The sequence below is a fragment of the Equus quagga genome, chromosome 22, assembly GCF_021613505.1.
Source record: "Equus quagga isolate Etosha38 chromosome 22, UCLA_HA_Equagga_1.0, whole genome shotgun sequence".
In the NCBI taxonomy this organism is placed as follows: domain Eukaryota; kingdom Metazoa; phylum Chordata; class Mammalia; order Perissodactyla; family Equidae; genus Equus; species Equus quagga.
In genome coordinates this window covers 1,122,555-1,141,433 of record NC_060288.1, presented here as the reverse complement: position 1 = coordinate 1,141,433, position 18,879 = coordinate 1,122,555, and the positions used below count along the sequence as shown (strand labels likewise).

Sequence of the window (18,879 nt, the reverse complement as noted above, 5' to 3'; positions counted from 1 at the left end):
GTGTGGGAGTCTTAGTTTGTATTTAAAGATACGCTCTGTGGGCCACATAACGGGGGTGCTCACTGATTAGTGGTGAGGGAGGCTTTGTCATGTGGTCCATGTCCTGTCTATCATATTTCTATCCGCAGACAGGTTGACAGTAATAGAAAAACACTGTGCATATCATCCTGAGATGCCGAGGAGGAAGGTAACTAGCCTAATTCTGTAGATGAGAAAGACCACCAGGCAAGCTTTAGACGTAAGGAAGGACCTTGCCAACTAGTTATTAAACTCGAGTCAGAGTCAACGTTGAAAGCAAACCCAGGAGCGCCACCCAGTAAGATCACACGCCCAGAAGAAGGAGGTTTAGGTTCTAGGCCCAGATGGGCAGTAAATGATTCATTTAACTAAAATAAATGAACTGAGCCTTCCTGTGCCTTATTTCTTATTTTAAAGTGAGCAATGGGAATGCCTAAGTGAGCTGCTACTTCTAGTGGGCCTGGGACTCCTGCTCAGTTGTCCTGCAGGGATGTGGCCCGACCTCCCCTAGTGCTGGTCCCGTTCTCAGTTCCGTCAGGACGCCCTCCCTGCCCCACACTGTTCCTCTGCCTGAATTCCGGTCATTGTGAGAAGTCCCACCATGCATCTTTCCAAGGCGGGAGATCTGTGTCATTGCAGACTCCTCATCCCTTTCTTTTGTGACCCATGGCTCAGGGTCACAGAGCTGTGAACTGCGTCTACAGGGCCTCACTGATGTCTCGTCTCCACCACTCTTCTTTTTCAGGCCGTGGTTGTTTTTCCTCGTGGCTATTGCCTTAGCCACTTATCTAGTTGCCTTGTCCCCATCCTTGCCTCCTCCGGCCATCCTCCACTCTGCTGCTAGGTCCAATGATGCTGATACTCTCAGCTGCTTAGAACTCACGTGTCTCCCTGCTGTGGGGTCAAGGACCAGCTCCTATAATGGCGCACACAAGCCCTCTTTGTGATGTGTTCTCACCATCTTCATCCCCTGCCTCTCAACCCCCTTGGCTTTCACGCTGCCCCAGACCGCTCAGGTGCTGTTCATGTGTGTTTGTTTGCATGCAGTTTTCTGCCTTCAAGGCTCTCTCTCCACCTTGTTTTCCTGGGAAATTCCCGCTCATCATTTAAGGTTCAACTCGGTCATAATGAGAGCAGTTCACATGTGCGGGCACTTCCTGCATGTCAGTCACTGTTCTGAAAGCTCTGCATGAGTTAATTCGCAGAGTCCCTACAACAACCCTCTTGTGTTACCTCCAGGATGGGCACCGTTATTACCACTCTCATTTTACAGTTGGGAAATGGAGGCCCAGAGAGGTTAAACATCTGCTCAGAGTCACACAGCTAGCAGGTGGCTAGCTGGGATTTGAAGGCAGGCAGTCTCATTCTAGATTTTGGGCTCCTAACCCCCAGAGCAGCCCTGGCTGAGTCAAACAGAGGCGGCCACTTCCTCCTGTGCTGCCTGTGCCCACCGGACTCCTAGTCTCTGTCACGGCATTTAGTATACTCTCTTCCAAGTGTACAGTGAGCCTTTGAGGGCAGGCAGCCTTCACGTCGTGCTTGTGTCCCTGGTGCAGGGACCCGGCTCCTCCATTCTGCATCCCCATGGTCCAGTGAAGCACCCGGCACATGGTACATACTCATCAAATATTTTTTTTTTAAGATTTTATTTTTTCCTTCTTCTCCCCAAAGCCCCCCAGCACATAGTTGTATATTCTTCGTTGTGGGTCCTTCTAGTTGTGGCATGTGGGACTCTGCCTCAGCATGGCCCGATGAGCAGTGCCATGTCCGCGCCCAGGATTTGAACCAACGAAACAGGGCTGCCTACAGTGGAGTGCGCGAACTTAACCACTCAGCCACGGGGCCAGCCCCTCATCAAATATTTTTTTGAAAGAATAACTGAAGGAATATAATGCATATTAGTTGAATGAATGATGGTGAAAAGGTGTAAAGCAGGGGTGGCCGACTGTGGGCAGATGTGGCCTGCTGCCTGTTTCTGCACTGCCCACAAGCTGAGAGTGGGTTTTACAGATGGCTATTTGCAGTTGGTCTGATGACAGGGAACACTACCGCTAAAACCCAATTATGGGAAACATCATCCCTCCGCAAAGAATTCTGTTCTTCCTCGTTAGTAGATCCATGTTATATTCAGTTGTTTTTAGTATCTTTAGAATTTTGTCAATAACAAATCTGGGGAAATTTGTGCGTTCTCTTATTACATAACGTAATAACAATTTTGCCTCTTGGCCGGCAAACCCTAAATTGTTTACTCTCTGGCCTTTTACTAGGAAAGTTCGCTGACCCCTGCTCAAAGTGCTATTTAAATAACAGTTTTCTTGTTATTGTGTGTTGTGGTGGGGGTGTTCAAAAATGTAAAAGGTTTTGGGCATACTTGTCCGATTAAATGGGATGAAGTTTGTGAAGCTTAGGGCGGTGAGTGCTAAACAGGTGCTCTCTCCTTCCTGTTCCTGGACCTAACACAGAGGACGAGCAGTGGGGCCATTTGAGAGTAGGTGACTCGGCAAGCATGGCCCCCAGTATCTCGCTTCGCCAGGTTACGCTGGGTCAGTCAGTGGTGTTTAGGATGGAGTGTATAAATTTTAAGTTGGAGACAGAATCGTTTTCACGTTGTTAGGGCCCCAGATTCCTGATGACAGTGACCTGGGACTGCAGGATCTCTAATTTTTCATGACGGCTTGGAGAAAGGCAAAACTCAGCAGGAGCCGTAAGCAATCTTCTACACGTTACAAAAAAAAGACTGTAGGCTTATGTCTGCATATATTTTTTGCTACTGGTCTTGGATCTTTAAAGTCTTTAAAAATTTATATTCAGAGTGTTTTTCTATTCATTTTTCATTCTGTTAAGAAACTATAAATAAAATTTAACAATGCCATCATTTTTCATTAGCTCTAATGGCTCTGTGACAAGATGAAAGCTCGTGTAGTGTAATGTTTGATTTTTTTCTTCCTCAAATGCTGTTGGGCTAGATCATTTAGAAATATTACAAAATCTTCCCTATTGAAGGAAAAAGGTTTTGACTCCAAATTTTAAAAAAAACATGTGCATTACATCATGTGAAACCTTAGTAACTTCTGGAAGCTGTTCTAAATCATGCGTGTTCCTTTGTCTCTACCTTTTTGTTTCTCCATATTCCCAGCCTCTTCCCTGAGCTGCAGTGCAGGCTCCAAAATAACTGTAGAAATCTAAGAGCCAATGTTTTTGTTTTATTATGCTTCAAATTTACCTTGAATTAAAATCTGCGTTTCTTAGTTGTTATTCTGGAGCCAACTGTACAGTCATGTTAATCAGAACAGTTTAGGCCTGGAAGGGGCCAACCACCTTGTTTACGAGGGAGAAAGTGAGGCCAGGAGAGAGATTACGAAATACACTCATGGTCATACGACCAGACAGTGGCAGAGCAAAGATGAGAGGCAGGACAAGAGCCACATGCTAAAATTTCCTAGTTGAATTTTTTCCCTTTTGTAAACTTTCAGGGGTGAAATCGTCCAGAAACTTGAGTGGGAAGAAATAATAAAGGTCCAAGTTCTTATTTTTAAGTTATTATGATTTAAATGATTTCCAATTCTGCAGAAAGTTGAAATTAAGCCAGTGGTTGTAGGAAAATAGTAACAATGTACTTTAAAAGTGCACTGAATTTCACACTGATGTTTCTAGAGACAGGATTCTTGGGATTTGGCATCATCAGCTGCAATGTTAGGTGATGAATACTAGATTCTTAGCATCCAAAAAGCGAGGTGGGGGCCGTGTTGGCCTGCCGGCCCCTCGCTGGCTGCTGTCCCAGGCTTGTCGGCCGGAGGCGCCGTGGCTGTTCTGCGGACGCGCTGCCTCTCAGTGCTCTCTGCTGCACAGGCTGCACAGCAGGGACTCTCGGGGACCTTGTGCACTTGGACAGTGGATCCTTTGAGACAATGCCTGTAAATCTGTGCTTGTTTCTTTTCCTTCTTTTTATTGATGTGCTGTTTCTTGAGACCACTGCCTGTGTTTGCTTGAGGGCTAACTTGGAGTAGCTGAGTGACTAGAGAAGGGCTCAGCAGCACAGAGCAAGATAGTCAACCACTTCTAGTGGTTTACTTAACATTTAAGGAAACCCATACCCTTTCCCATTCTAGAAGGTCTAATGGACACTGACTGACTTCCGAAAGCTGTAGTGCAGCCTGCAACGTGTATAATAGTGCTTGTCTGCCCAGCAAGGTCATCGTGTTTGCCAGTCCTGGCTCCGGCCCTGAGTCAACACCGCCACATTCTTTGTTATATGCAGTTGTCTCTGTTTTGTTTTTTTAAGTTTTTAACTTTTTAAAAAATTAATTAAGAGCCTTGGGCTTTCTCAGGTTGGTCCTTAGGATAATTCAGTGATTCTTTTGGAATGCAAGACTTGAAATGGGGCAGATCTTTCTACCAAACAAGAAGCATCAAGCAAGGATAGTCATTACTACTGTGCTTACTGCACTTAGGTGGGTGGTTGCCAAAAGCATCATCCTTTTCTGGAACATGGTGTTCTGACTCATTTGTACATCTGTTTTATCTTTCCAGCCAAAAGGAAGTGGAACGTTGTGAAAATATTAGGTGAGTTTGGAGCCAGTTCGGTAGTTACTTCAAGCCACAAATTTACTTTTGCCTGATTAACCTACTCACTTAATGATGTTTGATTGTCCCTGGAAAAAATTTAAAATGTAAAATATTTATTGAGAACCTAAGTGCGTGTGTTAACTTAGGTACTGAGTTCTAGGAAGGACGTGTGGCAAATGCCAGTAGAGACTGGAGGGTCCCTGACAGAGCTGGAGTTGGATGGGTATCAAGTCTGGGTGGTCAGGGCTGGGTCTGGCGTCAGGGTACAGTTGCATGGGCTGGTATCAAAACTTGTTAATTACAGACAGGCTAGAACTAAAGACCTAGGTGAGAACGGGAGCTCCCCAGAGGAGGAGATAGCCCCAAGGAAAGTCTTGAGTGGGGAGTTGAGTCAGTTGGGCAGGGACCAGGTAAGGCAAATCAAGACTGAAGATGTGAGAGGAAGTCATGTTAGTTACGGCCCATGCAGTCAAACAGAAGCCCTTTGATGCAAGGATTTAGTTTTAAAGGTGTTTGGAAGATCTGAAAGCCAAATAGGGGACAATGAGGTCACCCAGAGATTAGCAATAGCAGGAAACCACTGCCACCCCTGAGGCTGGTGGAATGGGCTTGGGGGTGGGGTAGGGGTTGGTGAGGGGATGTTGTTCCTAGAGGCCAAGAGCTGGATCTACATGGAGGCTCTCAGAAGCAGCTGGGACCACGGAGGGAAGGCCCGTCTGGTGGGAGCTAGAACTATGGAGAAGACAAAACCGCTGGCTGGAGATACCATCCAGAGCGGAGCGAGGAAAGGGAGGAAATATTCTGGCTTCTTCCTCTTTCCCATCCTCTAGTCTTCCACCTAAGCCGAGCTGGAGCCAGTTGGCAAGTGAGTCTGGAAAAGGTAGTTTTTGGGGAAAGCGCAGGGAATGCATGAACTTGCAAACAAGCAAATGACCAGCCCGTAGGTACAAGGCTGGGGCAGGGTTGGAGGGAGACTCATGCCCGGCCTGGGAGGCCATAGCCTAATGGATCCTACTGGAGCAGCAGAGCAAGCCTTTGAGGAAGGGTTAAAGAGCCCGGAGCATCGGACTCAGCCGCCTTTCCAAGGCTGGTGCCTGAGAGCCTCCTTGTGTCAGGCGGCGGTGCTTCTCCAGCCCGTCGGAAGCTCAGCCGGACTCGGGGCGGCGCCTTCGCACGCTGCGGGCGCTCTCTGCTAGGCTCCCACCACCGTGAAGGCGCCGCAGCTGGCCTTGGACCAGGGCCCCCAGAGACCTCCCTTTAAGTGGTTGAAGCTCTCTGGATCAGTGATGGAGAATTCTGTGACAATGAGCGCTGACAGAAAGAGAAGTTCTGTATAGAAAGCCTTCTTTCTGCCCGTATGATCCTGGATGGCCGCGGAAGCACACTTTTCCAAGTCAGTCATACAGATTCTCAGCCATGAAGCAGGACGTCCTCTGGTCTCTGTCCCCTTCCAGTCACTCTATATAGAAAACTTGCCATTTTAATCATCGTCTCCATTGTCATCATCACATTCTTTGAACACAGTTTAAGCAGAGCGTTGTGGAGTCTGCATTGCAGAGAAGGGTGGAGTTCAGCTCTTTGTAGCCGTGATAATTGTCGTTTATTGAGCTGTTTGTGTATATGAGGCGCTGTGTGAGGTGTAGCAAGAACAGCCATGCGCTGGTTCTCAAACTTCAGTGTGGCTCAGATTCACATACGGGTCTTGTTAATGGGCAAATAGGTGCCCCCCTTACGGCCTCCCACCCCGTTTCTGATTCAGCAGGTCTGAGGTGGGGCCTGAGAATGTGCATTTCTCACTAGTTTCCAGATGGTGCGGATGCTGCTGGTCCTGGGGCGCACTTTGAGAACCGCTGCATCAGTGCCCTGGCTCTTCACGAAGTTACGGGCGGGTGTTATCTCCATCCTACATCCAACTGAGGCTGAAGGCGGTCACGGCCCTGGTTCAAGGATGGCTGCCGCCTCCATGGGCCGGGCCATTGGCCACCTGTGGAATTTGTAGCTTGGTCTTATAGCTGTGGTGAATTTCTTTCTTAAGTTTTATTCTGTGGTGAAAGTGAATTGGTGGGTTACATTTTTAAAAAATTGGACCCTGTTTGGCTGGTGAGTGGACTTTTACCTTTTGGTACGAACGCCCCTGCTGACTGAGGCTGTCTGGTTGTCTGAGGCCATGAGACCTGGAAGCCCCACTCCAGGGCATCAGGGAGGGACCCTCTGTGTGACCCGCAGACCTCTGTGCTGGGACCTCTGAGGGGCCTGGGGGGACACCTTGGCCCACTGCCTGCAGTGTGGGGCATTTGCCACCATGCTCAGACCAATTTCCTCCTGCCTCCGGGTGTGGCCTCTTGCCTGGCATGTTGTTTCACATAATCAAGGATATTTTTCATGAAATCAGTCTCTCATGTTGCTGGATGCTGTGGCCATCCCCTGTGACCTCCTCAGAGTCATGAATTCTCATCCCTGATCTCAGATACCGCACTAACAAACTGCCTGATTTCCCAAGTCACCCATCGAACAGAACAGCCCGCAGAAAGACCTGGGGTTTGAGGATAAAAAGGGTGAGACAGTGCATAACACACCGCCTCCTTCCCTCCTGGATTTAAATCACATATTAATTATTAATTCAGAGCATCTTTATTGTTCCATCCGCAGACTGCAAATGCGAATTCCAGCCATGTATTTTTAAACAGCTCTATTATGATGAAGCAAATTTGAATATCTCGTGTAGTTTGTTACAAGTGGGCTTTCCTTATAAAGGAAAAAGCTGTTTTATATATGGTTCTATTTTTTCATTTTGGTAAACTGTAGCCAGATTCTGAGTTAGGAGAAATATGAGCTCTTTACCATTTAATAGTTCTATATATCACGTAGGCAGTAGCTTCCGTCAAGTTTCCTTTGCAGAAATAGGAAATTAAGGTCCAAAGTAGAGAAATCTATGTCCTGGGACCTGGATTAGATTAGAAAAATTCATGAATTTTATAACAATATAGATAATCTGGATAATGAAGATTTAAAAAGAGCTTTACTTGGCTATAAAAGCAGTTAATGCTGCCTTCTAGAAAGAAAAGATGTAAAATTATGTTTTCGGTTACTGTAGAAATCAATTCCAAAAGTATTCATGTATTAATTGCCCAATCAATATTAGGCAATCTATTAGAAAATAACTGCTGTGACCTTTTCTTTGAAGCAGTTTTATTCAGATTCTGGTAAATTTGTACCTGCAGTTTACTCTAAAATATAGTATTGTACTTTATATATTAGGTTTAATACATCAAAAATTCTCACTGTCTTTCTTTAGAATTTTTAAGTAGAAGCCAGAGTCTTCTAGAGTCCTGTGTGTCAGTTGTTTATTGCTGCCCAGCAAACCTTTCCCAAATGTGGTGGCTCAAAACAGCATTTGTGGGGCCGGCCCAGTGGCTCAGTGGTTAAGTGCGCACATTCTGCTTCGGTGGCCCGGGGTTCCCCGGTTTGGATCCTGGGTGCGGACATGGCACTGCTTGTCAAGCCATGCTGTGGCAGGCATCCCACGTATAAAGTGGAGGAAGATGGGCACAGGTGTTAGCTCAGGGCCAGTCTTCCTCAGCAAAAGAGGAGGATTGGCAGCAGATGTTAGCTCAGTGCTAATCTTCCTCAAAAAACAAACAGTCGTTCACTGAGTTCACAAATAGGCAGTTTGGGCAGAGCTAGCGCAGAGGGCTTCACATCAGCTGGGCAGTTCAACGAGGGAGGAGGAGGGTTGGGGGTCGGGGGTCGGGGTTGGGGGTGTGGGGTAGGGCTGGGTGGGGTGCTGAGGAGCTGGGGAGTCCTCTTCCAAGACATCCACTCACATGGCTGGCGCGTTGGCGCTGGCTGCAGTCTGGGAGCTCGGCTGGGGCTGAGGCCAGGGGCCTGGGTTCCTCTCCATGGAAGACAGTCCATGGGCTGCCTGGGCTTGCTCACACCATGGTATCTGTGTTCTCAGGGCCATTATCCCAAGAGAACCAGGTGGCAAGCTGTGAGGTAGTCTTCCCGACGGCCTTGGAGGTCATGGTGTTCCTCCTGCCGTGCGCGTTGGTCGGCTGGTGAAGAGACCGTGGACTCTGCCTGTTGATGAGACGGGTGTGAAAGAGTTTGACGATGCCCTTCCACTTCCACACCCTGTTAGGAGCCTCTGACGAATGTTTCACTGTGGCCTCTAAGTGGAAGACTTTCGATCACGCATTGACGGGGTGAGGCTGCGCTGGTGCTCGTTATTACACAGCCTGATTGGAGTCCATCCTGGCCCAGTAGGTGTGAGTCGAACAGTGTTCATCGAGTTTGCGCCGCGGTGGGCCCGGGGTGAGCTGGGTGAGGGCAGGCTTGCTGGAGGGGTCGGGACCGAAGTCGGCCTGCTGGGCTACCAGGAACAACAGGGAGATGATGTCACGTGGAGACGGCAGGTGTGGACGGTGCTGTCAGAAAGCTTAGCTGAGACAAGAAGAGGGAAAGGCAATTAAGAGGGTGACTGCCCACCAAGACAGCATTCATCTTCTTTTCTTTTTTTCTATTTTTTTCTTTTTTCAAGGGAGGGAGAATTTGTAGGGTGAAGGGAAGGTGCCAGTACAAAGTGTAAGGTGGTATTGTTCCTATTCACCTCCGTGACTTAACTTCCCTCCACGTTTTCTTAAGTGCAGGGATCCTGGCGCAGTGCCAGACACAGTGGACACTTGATAAACATTTGCTGTAGAACAAAGGAATTCCCCCTGTAGAAAAACATTGTTTCCGGGATTGCTCACCACCTGCGCTGACCTCTTCCCTTCCTCTGCAGGGAGGCCCTTTGCCTGCCTTTTTGTTTCACAATAGACCAAGGATGTTCTAAATAAAAATCAGTCTCCCACGTTCATGGATGCCGCAGCCAGCCCGGTGGCCGCCCCTGGGATGTGTAACGACTTCTCCTCCTCACCCTGACCTCAAAGACTTCACCAACAAACTGTTTTCCCAAATCACCCACTGAAGCAAAAAGCCCATAAGAAGACCTGGCGCTTGGAGGCTTCTGAATCCCCCACAGATGGCCCCGGGACCAGATCCTCATCTGGTTGGAGAGTCGTTTTCTCTCGGAGCGTCCGCTGGTCATCTATAAAGTGGAGTACGAGCTCCTGCTTCCGAGGGACGCTGTGCGCAAGGCTGTGAGACTGACGGGTCCTGTGAAAGCGCTGGCTGAACTGTAAGAACTGCCAAGCGCAGAGCACTGCGCTAATGCTGGGAGCTGATTATCTGTAGTCCCGTAGGCTGGTGTGGGTGTTGACGTTTTATTAGAAACCTGATATTTTTTACCTGAGGGTCATATAGGGTCTGCTTCAGTCACTTTTCCATTCTTCGACTTATATAAGAAATTGGCTGGAAGTGTCAGCAATTGAAAAATGGCAGTGATTTTTTGTTTCATGACCTGCAGTTGTAATGGACACAGTAATAGCAGTGCTCTCTATATGTAATCTTTTTCTTTCTTTCTAAGGAGTAAAAACCACTGCCTAGACTAAATAATGGGAGGGTGGCGTTTCATCTCTGGAACCACATGTCTTTAGAAGCCACGTTTTCTCTGACACATGAGAAATGGTTGAAGACATTTCAGGAATTATTCATATCAGTGTGGTAATGGTCCAAGGCATACACCATGGAAAGAGCAATATGATGCAGTTATAATTTGTGCTGATTAACTGCTATGTGCACAGAATTTCAGCTTTAGTTAATTTCACTTTTTAACAATTTACACCACATCTGTGCAGCACCATACGTTTAGATTGTTGTTGTGATCCGCACATAAGTAATATTTTTTAGTGAGGTGTCCCTTTCACAGCAACTACACTCTTTTCTAAACTACAACTTCTAAGGGGGTGAAGGATGAGATGTGAGTTGCGCGTTTCTTTCCTAAGCCTTTCTGCTCGGTGGGGAAGCGTGTGTTTAAATGATTACGTGTAGAGACGGATGCTTCAGTGTCTGCCGAGGACTTTGTTGTTAGGAGGCCAAGAGGAGGACGCTCACGGGTGGCTTTGAGGCCTCAGGGATGTCTCCTTCATTCTGGTAGAGCAAAAGTCACAAATATTATCATACTGTGCACACTTCTGCAGTTCTTAATGCAAGCAGAGGCCCTGAGACCATGAATATATCAAAACCGCAATAATAAACAACATTTAAATAATGGAGAGGGCATTTGAAAAACATCTTTGTTGTTTGCATTTCCTGCTGTGTGTGCTTCTGTGTGCTATTTGATTTTTGTCCCTGAAGGAAATTCCTGTGCCAAGTGTGAGAGGTAGATCCCTGTGACCAAGTTGGACGTGGGGTCAGAGAAGGAAGGGACGTGACCAACCACCAGCTGAATCTCTAGTCCTGCAACCACACGGACTCCCTTCCCTGTTACTTTCCCTGGAGGGTACTGGGTTGATGCTATCCCTCTCTGAGGTGCTGTCTTCCCAAAGGCTCCTGCCCTGGCCAGGGGTCTCCTTTTGTACTAACGAGGAGCGAGGGAGAGGTGGTGAACAGCCCCGGTCTGTGGAGGAGCCCGAGTTCAAAGTGGCGGATATTCACACATGAACCCACGGTGCCGTTTGGACCTGTGGGTGCCTTTGTTCTGTTTTTGCTGTCATTTCCATTTCTGGGACTCCCTTTCAGTGTGTGGTCTTGGTGGGAGGCAGGCATTCGCTCTGGCTGGGCACAGGCACCCCTCTGGCACAGCCCACTGAGGCTTCTCCCTGGAACTCTGGGTCTTGAGTGAGCAGTACAAAGAGGGAGGATGTTGGATTTGTTTGTGCGGCGGCAGCTCTCCTGTGGGCCACTTTGACCCTCAGAGCGCTCCTCATGCGGAGAAAGCAACAGCGAGCTTTCGCTAGTCTTCTCATTTTTTCTAAGCTGGTAAGTGTTAGTTTCATCCCCATTATCAAACAGTACGGACAGAGGCCGCCTGGGCAGCCGCCTCTGTGTTGCCATTGGTTTCGCACTCTCTCTTTGGCCCTCCATTTTTGGAGCATCTTTGTTGGTGTCCTGCTTCCCTGGGTGGAGTGGGAAGCCGAGCGCTGACATTTCCCTCCTCCGCTCGCCGAGGTTGGTTTACTGGATGAAAAGAACTAGTTGTCCTCTTGTGTTTGTTGTGTGTGGCTAAAGGTAGTTTCTACCTTTGCGGACACTTCACAGTTCACTAGAGCATATATGTACCCGATTCTTTTGATGTCTGTGTATAGGAAGATACTGTTGTCCAGGTGATCAGATGGCCTCAGTGAAGTTACGTGATTTGCCCGAGGTGCTGTGGCTGTTCACTGGTAGAACCAGAACTCTAACCCGGGCCTCCTGACTCCCCAGCCCTCTTCCTGCTCATTCTGCCTTGTCAAAGTTAGCCTTGTCATGAAACATCCTTCACTGAAACACCATGCCTGCCAGATTCAGAGATCTCAGTGACTAGGAGTGGCAGACAAGGGACATTTGAGCACGAACAGTTACCAGCTGGTGTGGGTGCCACAGCAGTCCTGTCCTGAGTTCCCAGAGAGGCGTGGCTCGTGTTCAGTCCCAGACCTGGGCGGATCAGGGACTGGCTGGTAGGCTGAACCCCTCATCTCACTTCTCCAAGTGCAGCGCCGCCAGGCCCTCTGTGTGGGGGCTGAGGGGGGGGCGGTCCTTCCCTTTAGTTGGAATCCATCAGCAGCTCGTCCAGTCCCACAGGACGCCTGCCAGGTCAGCACCCGGTCTGGGGAGATGACTTTGAAACTGCTTTTTTTATGCAGCCATTTAAGAGCTAGTTACTGCTAATTAGCACCATCCCAAAATAACTTTTCTTTTTCCTTTTTTTCTCAAATAATATGTGCTTATTGCTGATAGATTAGAAAACAGAAATAAAAAGAAGTAAAGAAAAATTAGAAAATATAAATAAACAAAAGAAAGTAAAGAAAAAAGTCTCACTATTTTGCCACCTGGAAATGACCACCTTGACATATCTTTTTCCAGACCTTCTTTATGTTAAACTTTTATTGCCATGTGTTAGGTACTGTTCTCGGCATCTTTACATGCCTCATCTTGTGGTATCTTCCCAGCTTGCAAGGTATTATAGTCCCCATTTTTCTTTTGAGGAAGACTGGCCCTGAGCTAACAACTATGCTCATCTTTCTCTATTTTATATGTGGGACGCCTGTGACGACATGGCTTGATGAGTGGCACGTAGGTCTGCACCCGGGATCTGAACCGGTGAACCCCGGGCAGCTGAAGCAGAACATGCGAACCTAACTGCTGCACCACCCGGCTGGCCCCTTTGGCAAATTTTTAATGTTTGGTTCTAGGTAGTTATGTTTTGTTTTTGTTGAGAAAAGGATCTTATATTCCTCTCCCATAATCTTTCCTTAACTGGCTATTGTTGGTATATAGAAAGCCTTTTTAAAAAGAATTTGACGTCTTACCAAATTCTTAGTAATTCTAATAGTTTTTCAATTGTCAGGCCTTTTTACCCTGTTTTCACTTTTGCAGTCCAATTTGGAGTGGTTTCTGATGAATAGAGTCCTGATAAAATGCTGTGATGACTGGCCCCAGGCTGTGGAGGGTGATCAGGGCATGGTGGCCTGATCAGGCAGGATTGCTGGTAGTAATAACTGTGACTGGGCAGAGTAGGGTAAAGGTGAGGACGCCTAGAACTTGTAGAATTTATTGTAAGTCGTGGAAGGCCTACAGAGTGTGAGTCACATGGCATAGATCCAGCTGTGGCCCGGGTCAAATCACATTTCCTCACCAACGTTTCACGTGAGATGGCCTAAAATCGGTCACAGCTGCTTGTCGGTCCCCCGTCTGTCCTGTCTGATGGTGGAAATCAGTTCCCCAGCATCATTTAAAGGGATGCTGTGTTCAGGGTGAACGTGCTCTCAGCTATGTGAAGGACCGCACCAGACTGAACTAGCCGTAGATAAGCTCAGAAATAGGGATTTCCTGGGCATTTGCGTGTTTGCCTGATGGCCGTCTGCTGTTGGACTTGTGGGGAGCTCTCCTGCAGTGCCTGCCTCCGAATGCACAAGACTGTGGTACCCTCATCTGTGCCGGCCGCAAAGGCTGCCTGGAAGCAGATCTCAGCGTGGGCAGACAGCCCGGCCCCTTGCTCAGGCTGTGCTGTGACCTGGCCCTGAATGGCACCGGCGCGAGTGCCTTGAGGCCTGTGTCCACGACTTACCTGTGGTTGAGACGGGTTTTACTTCACCCTTGTTTCACACTGGAGCAGCATAATTTGTGGACTCTAAACCCTGGTGTGTGTTAGAAAATGTCCTGCTTCAGGAAACCCAGAAGGGAAAAGACCACAAGTCCCCGGGGTGTGGTGATGACAGGGGTGGTCCTTGTGACATCATGTGGTGAGCGTGTGGTAGAGGGAAGAGTTCCTAGTGGGAGTGAAATTTGGGGAACCTTCTGTTTGGGGAGTGCTAGGAGCCGTTTTATTTCTAATTAAGAAGAGCCCTAGGAAGGGAAGTAAGGTAGCTTGCCAGCTCGTTAGCAGATGTTCCGATTAGACCTCAAAGCACATTCCCTGGTGGCCAGAAGCAGGGAGAGGAAGGACAGCCTCACGCCTCACATTTGCTGGGCTCAGGGCTGGAGTGCAAGTGGAAGCTCACACCCTGTGTCTGAATAAATATGTCATAGTTGCAAGTCAACCCATCTGTGAGTCAGGCTCTGTCTTCCTGTCTTGATACATATATCTTCATAACGACCTGGACAGCCAGATTCAAACTTAGTTCTCAGACTCCTCCAGTTCTCATTCAGAATCTCCCTGTGGTTCATGTAGACGTCTCTGGCCGCAGGTCCCATATCTGTCTGCACTCTCTGCAAGGAGCCTCTCTGTGCAACCGGAGGCGTGGTCCACCCTTACGGGAATAGACCCAGGCACGTGCTGAAGCAGGTTCCAGGGATCTGTTGTATGGTATGATGATGGAGCGGGGTCTGGGTAGGCTCAGCCCAGGGCCTCTGTGAACTCTTTGCCCCATGGACCTGGCGTGGCTGGAGGATGTGTGAGCAGGGCCCTCTAGGTGTGGTGCCAGCGCAGGGGCCCAGTCTGAGATTCACAGGGCAGGGCGTGGAGACGGGAGGAGTGATGGAGAGGAGGGAGCTGGAACCCCAGGGCAGGTGAGGTGCTGTAAGCGGTGAGATCAGGCACCCTAAGCATGAGGGCCCTGGAATGTGCCAAATTATACTCTTAGAAGTACTCTTTTATTACTTCTGGATTTGGGCAATATATGTACAGATTCTCCGCTCATCTCATGTAGACCCAGTGGACATGTCCTGCCCTGTCTCAGACCCCTCTCCTTCCCAGTGCCCAGTTCTTCCTTATAATGTGGCAGAATGTGAGGTGATTTCTATAAAGACGAACACAAAGCCTTGTCTGGAACCAGGCCTCTGATCCCATCTTGCTGCCCTCTTCTGTTACTATCAGGATGTGGGTGCCATCTTGATTACCAGAGGATTGGAGCACCAGCCTCTGTTGGGGGTAGATGGCTCCTGGAGGTGTCCAGGGGAGCATGACAGCCTGGAACCACGCGGCTGCTGCCAGAGGCCGCCTGTGTGCCCGGGAGCCTCTGCACCATGAGTGACCACCTTAACGTGAGAAGATACTTGAAGAGCAGCAGCAAGAATCATAGCTCTTTATTTTTTATTTATTTATTTTTCCTGTGAGGAAGATTGTCCCTGAGCTAACATCTGTGCCACTCTTCCTCTGTTTTGTACACAGGATGCTGTCACAGCATGGCCTGATGAGTGACATGTAGGTCCGCACACGGGATCCGAACCCGCGGACCCCAGGCCCCTGAAGCAGAGCACTGAACTTAACCACTACACCACCGGGCTGGCCACAGGGTCATCATTTGATCAACATTCTCAAACAGTGTCCCTGTCCATTTTCTAAAATGAGACTGATCTGCATGTGGAGTTAAATTGTTGGATTTATTTTATGGCTTTGCAGCAGTCTGCAATTTCCTTACCTTTAAGAGTTCCAGTACATAGACTAATAACTACTGTTTTTCAGAACTTTATGAAATTTGTTTTCTATAGTATCCATTGTGTAACATCTGTGAGGCTGTTTCCTCATCTATAAATAGAGACAATGATACGTCAGGACGACGTGGCAGTAGACTCGTAAGGCACCTCACACCGAGCCTGCCTGGAGTAATTGGTCACTACTTGTGTGCTCTCTTTCTTGTTGTTGTCGTCACTCGTCAGGGATTCCCCACCACTGCTAGGAGTCTGCTCCTGTGTGCTCCCTAACAGATTCCCTGCTTTCTAGCGCCTCCGCCTTAATTTGGGGATATTTTCTATCACTTCGGAGAAAGCAGTTTCATATTCTGAAGAGCTCTCTTTCTGGGTCGAGAGGTACAGAATTTTGTCTTTTTGAAAAGTTTTTAAGATTTTTCATGTGTTACATTCCAAGAACCAGTTTTGATTCTTCTCTGCTGCCTCTGAGTCCTTTCAGTTGTGACTTTTTTCTTGACCTTTTCTTGTACACCATTCGTCTTGGAGCTTCTTTTCTTTATAAGCTGGGGGCGTAGAAATATTCCTATAGCTATTTACCTCCTCTATTGGGAGCCTGATTTTCATTTCTGTCAAACATAATCAGTAAATGCTCAGCTATGAGGACAGAAGGAGACAAACCTTTCTGAAGTCGAGCTACCCTTTTTTGCCGCTTCTCCTGGAATAGTTGTGTTCCGTCCTAGGTTATTTGAAGAATTCGCAATCTAGAGTTTCGCTGTCCTGCCCTTTGTCTGTTAGCTAGGTTTCAGTATTTCACTCTAATTTGCACAGTCCAATCTCCTTTAGGCCACAAAGCAAATATACAGAGAGCGTATAGCTCCCCTCCATCCATTTGCCCCAGAATGCTGGTTGTTAAGGTTACGGTGATTGCCTAACATTTGGGATCAGCCTCTGAGAAAGTGACTTAGGAAATGTGTTTATAATGTGGCTGGGCAGCATTTGGTGGGGTATAATGTTTTTCAGACAATTTGAAAATTCCAGCATCTGTGACTTCTGACATCCCCACCCAGGAATCCCCTGCTCATGCCCGCTGAATTGCTGCTGCAGACACTCGCACTTCAAAATCACTTTTTTACGCCTTTCTTTTCTCTTCAAACCTCCAACATCTCCTCACCCTTCCTTAGTATCAGCTGGTGAACTTGCTTCTTCACTGATGAAGTAAAAACGCTTCGAAGACAGTGAATATATCCTTTCAATGCTGAAACTAGAAACCCGCTACATCTGTACTTCTAGACTCTGATTTCCTTCCTGTTAAAACATCCATATTTTCATCCATTCGCCTATCAAAGGCCTGCTCTTTTTGCACTGGATTCTGTCCCCTCTCACTGGCTCAAGGACATTACTCTGAAGTTGGTCTTCCTCTCCCTGAATTGTTAATTTTTCCTCTGTAATGGATCAGCCCAATCAGCATACAGAAATACTTTCCATCTTAAAAAACCCACTCTTGGGGGCCGGCCCCATGGCCGAGCAGTTAAGTTCGTGTGCTCTGCTTTGGCGGCCCGGGGTGTTCCTTGCTCAGATCCTGGGCGCGGACATGGCACCGCTCATCAGGCCACACTGAGGCAGCGTCCCACATAGCACAAGCAGAGGCACTCACAACTCGAATATGCAACTAAGTACTGGGGGGCTTGGGGAGAAAAAGAAAAAAACCCCCACTCTTGAACTCACTTCTGCCTGTAGCTACCGCTTTATTTTCTCCTCTCCTTTATTGCAAAACTTTTTGAAATAATTATCTGTACTCGCTCCTTTCTTTCTTGCATCCTCATTATTTTGGCTTTTGTCCCCACCACCTTACCAAACAGGTCTCATCGAGGTCACTAGTACCTCTTACCTTGTCAAATCCAGTGGTTGGTTCTCAATCCTAATCTTACTACATTCATCGGCAGCACCTGACACAATCTTTCATCCCTTTCTTCTTGCTGTTCTTCTCTTGGTTCCAGGCGCAGCCTCTCTGTGCTCTTCCTCTCTTTTCAGTCCTTCAGTCTGTGTGGGTGGTCTCTCTTCCTCCAGTCGAGGTCTGAGCGCTGGACACCTGGGACTTAGTTGTTGGATCCCTTCTTTTCTCTCTTCACTTACTTTACAGACGTTCTTAGCTAGTTCCGTGACTTTATTTCTTCAGATTTTTTTTTTTTTTTTAAGATTGGCACCTGAGCCAGCAACTGTTACCAATCTTTGTCTTTTTTTTTCCTTCTTCTTCTCCCCAAAGCCCCCCAGTACATAGTTGTATATTCTAGTTGTGGGTCCTTCTGGTTGTGCTATGTGGGACGCCGCCTCAGTGTGGCCTGATGAGCGGTGCCATGTCCATGCCCAGGATCCGAACCGGTGAAACCCTGGGCCACCAAAGCAGTGCGCGAACTTAACTACTCGGCCACGGGCTGGCCCCCTGTTTCTTCAGATATTTATGTTTTGTCTTAATTTCATTATCTGCTCCTTCTTATACCACAACAAGATGTATTAGATCTTTTAAAATTATGCCATATGTTTCTGAGGCTGTATTTTTAATTGTTTTTTGATAGTTGTTCTTTCTGTTCCTCGGATGGGGTAATTTCTGTGGGTCTTCAAGTTTACTGACTTTTCTTCTTTCATCTCCCTTCTTCTATTGCATTGATCCCATGAATTTTTGATTATAGATATTCTAGTTTTCAGTTCTATGATTTTCATTTGGTTCTTTTTTATAGTTTCCGTTTCTCCACTGGGAACACCTAACTTTCCGTTGATTTCAAGAGCATTCACCGTGGAACACAGCTGTAGCAGCTGCTCTAAAGCCTTTGCCTGATAACTCTGACATCTGGGCTGTGTTCAGCTGATGTCTGTTGATTATCTTTCCTCTTGGGAACTGGTCACATTTCCCTGGTTCTTTGTATGTCAAGTAAATTTGCATTATCCTCAACATTGTGAATGTTACTTTGTGTAAACTCTGGGTCCTTTTGTAACCCTAGAGAATTTTGTTTTCTTTTTAGCAGGCAATGCCCATGGTTAGGTTTAGGCCTCCAGTTCTGCCTTACCCTCTCTGAGTGGTGGTTCCCATGTAGTTTAGTTTTCTGAAGCTTGTGCTTTCTGTTTTGGGTCTGTCCTGTGCATGTGCCACTCAGGGCTGAACCCGAGACTTGGGTGGGTTCACACACAGAATTAGGGGATCCCCTCCTCTAGTTCCCTCCTCTCTGTGGTTCCACTCACACTTTTCGGTTTGCAGGAGCCAGAAGATGGGTTTTCATCTTAGACTTATGTAACTATGGACCTCTGTGACTGGGGCCGACCTTTGGGGAAAAGCCTCAAGAGGAAAGAGAGAGCCAGCCCTAGAGAGAGGGT

General features: G+C 47.6%; 1 protein-coding gene across 2 annotated transcripts in view; it reads left to right on the top strand.

Moving 5' to 3' along the window:
* Positions 1-18,879, top strand: part of CSGALNACT1 (chondroitin sulfate N-acetylgalactosaminyltransferase 1) — a 333,538-nt gene that overhangs the window by 58,074 nt on the left and 256,585 nt on the right. The window contains exons 3-5 of one of the 2 annotated variants that reach the window (XM_046648693.1): positions 4,549-4,581; positions 8,726-8,852; positions 9,368-9,763. The exons of the other annotated variant lie outside the window; for it this stretch is intronic. The gene's annotated coding sequence lies outside the window, so the exon portion shown is untranslated. The remainder of the gene's footprint in view (positions 1-4,548; positions 4,582-8,725; positions 8,853-9,367; positions 9,764-18,879) is intronic. 2 annotated transcript variants of the gene reach the window in all.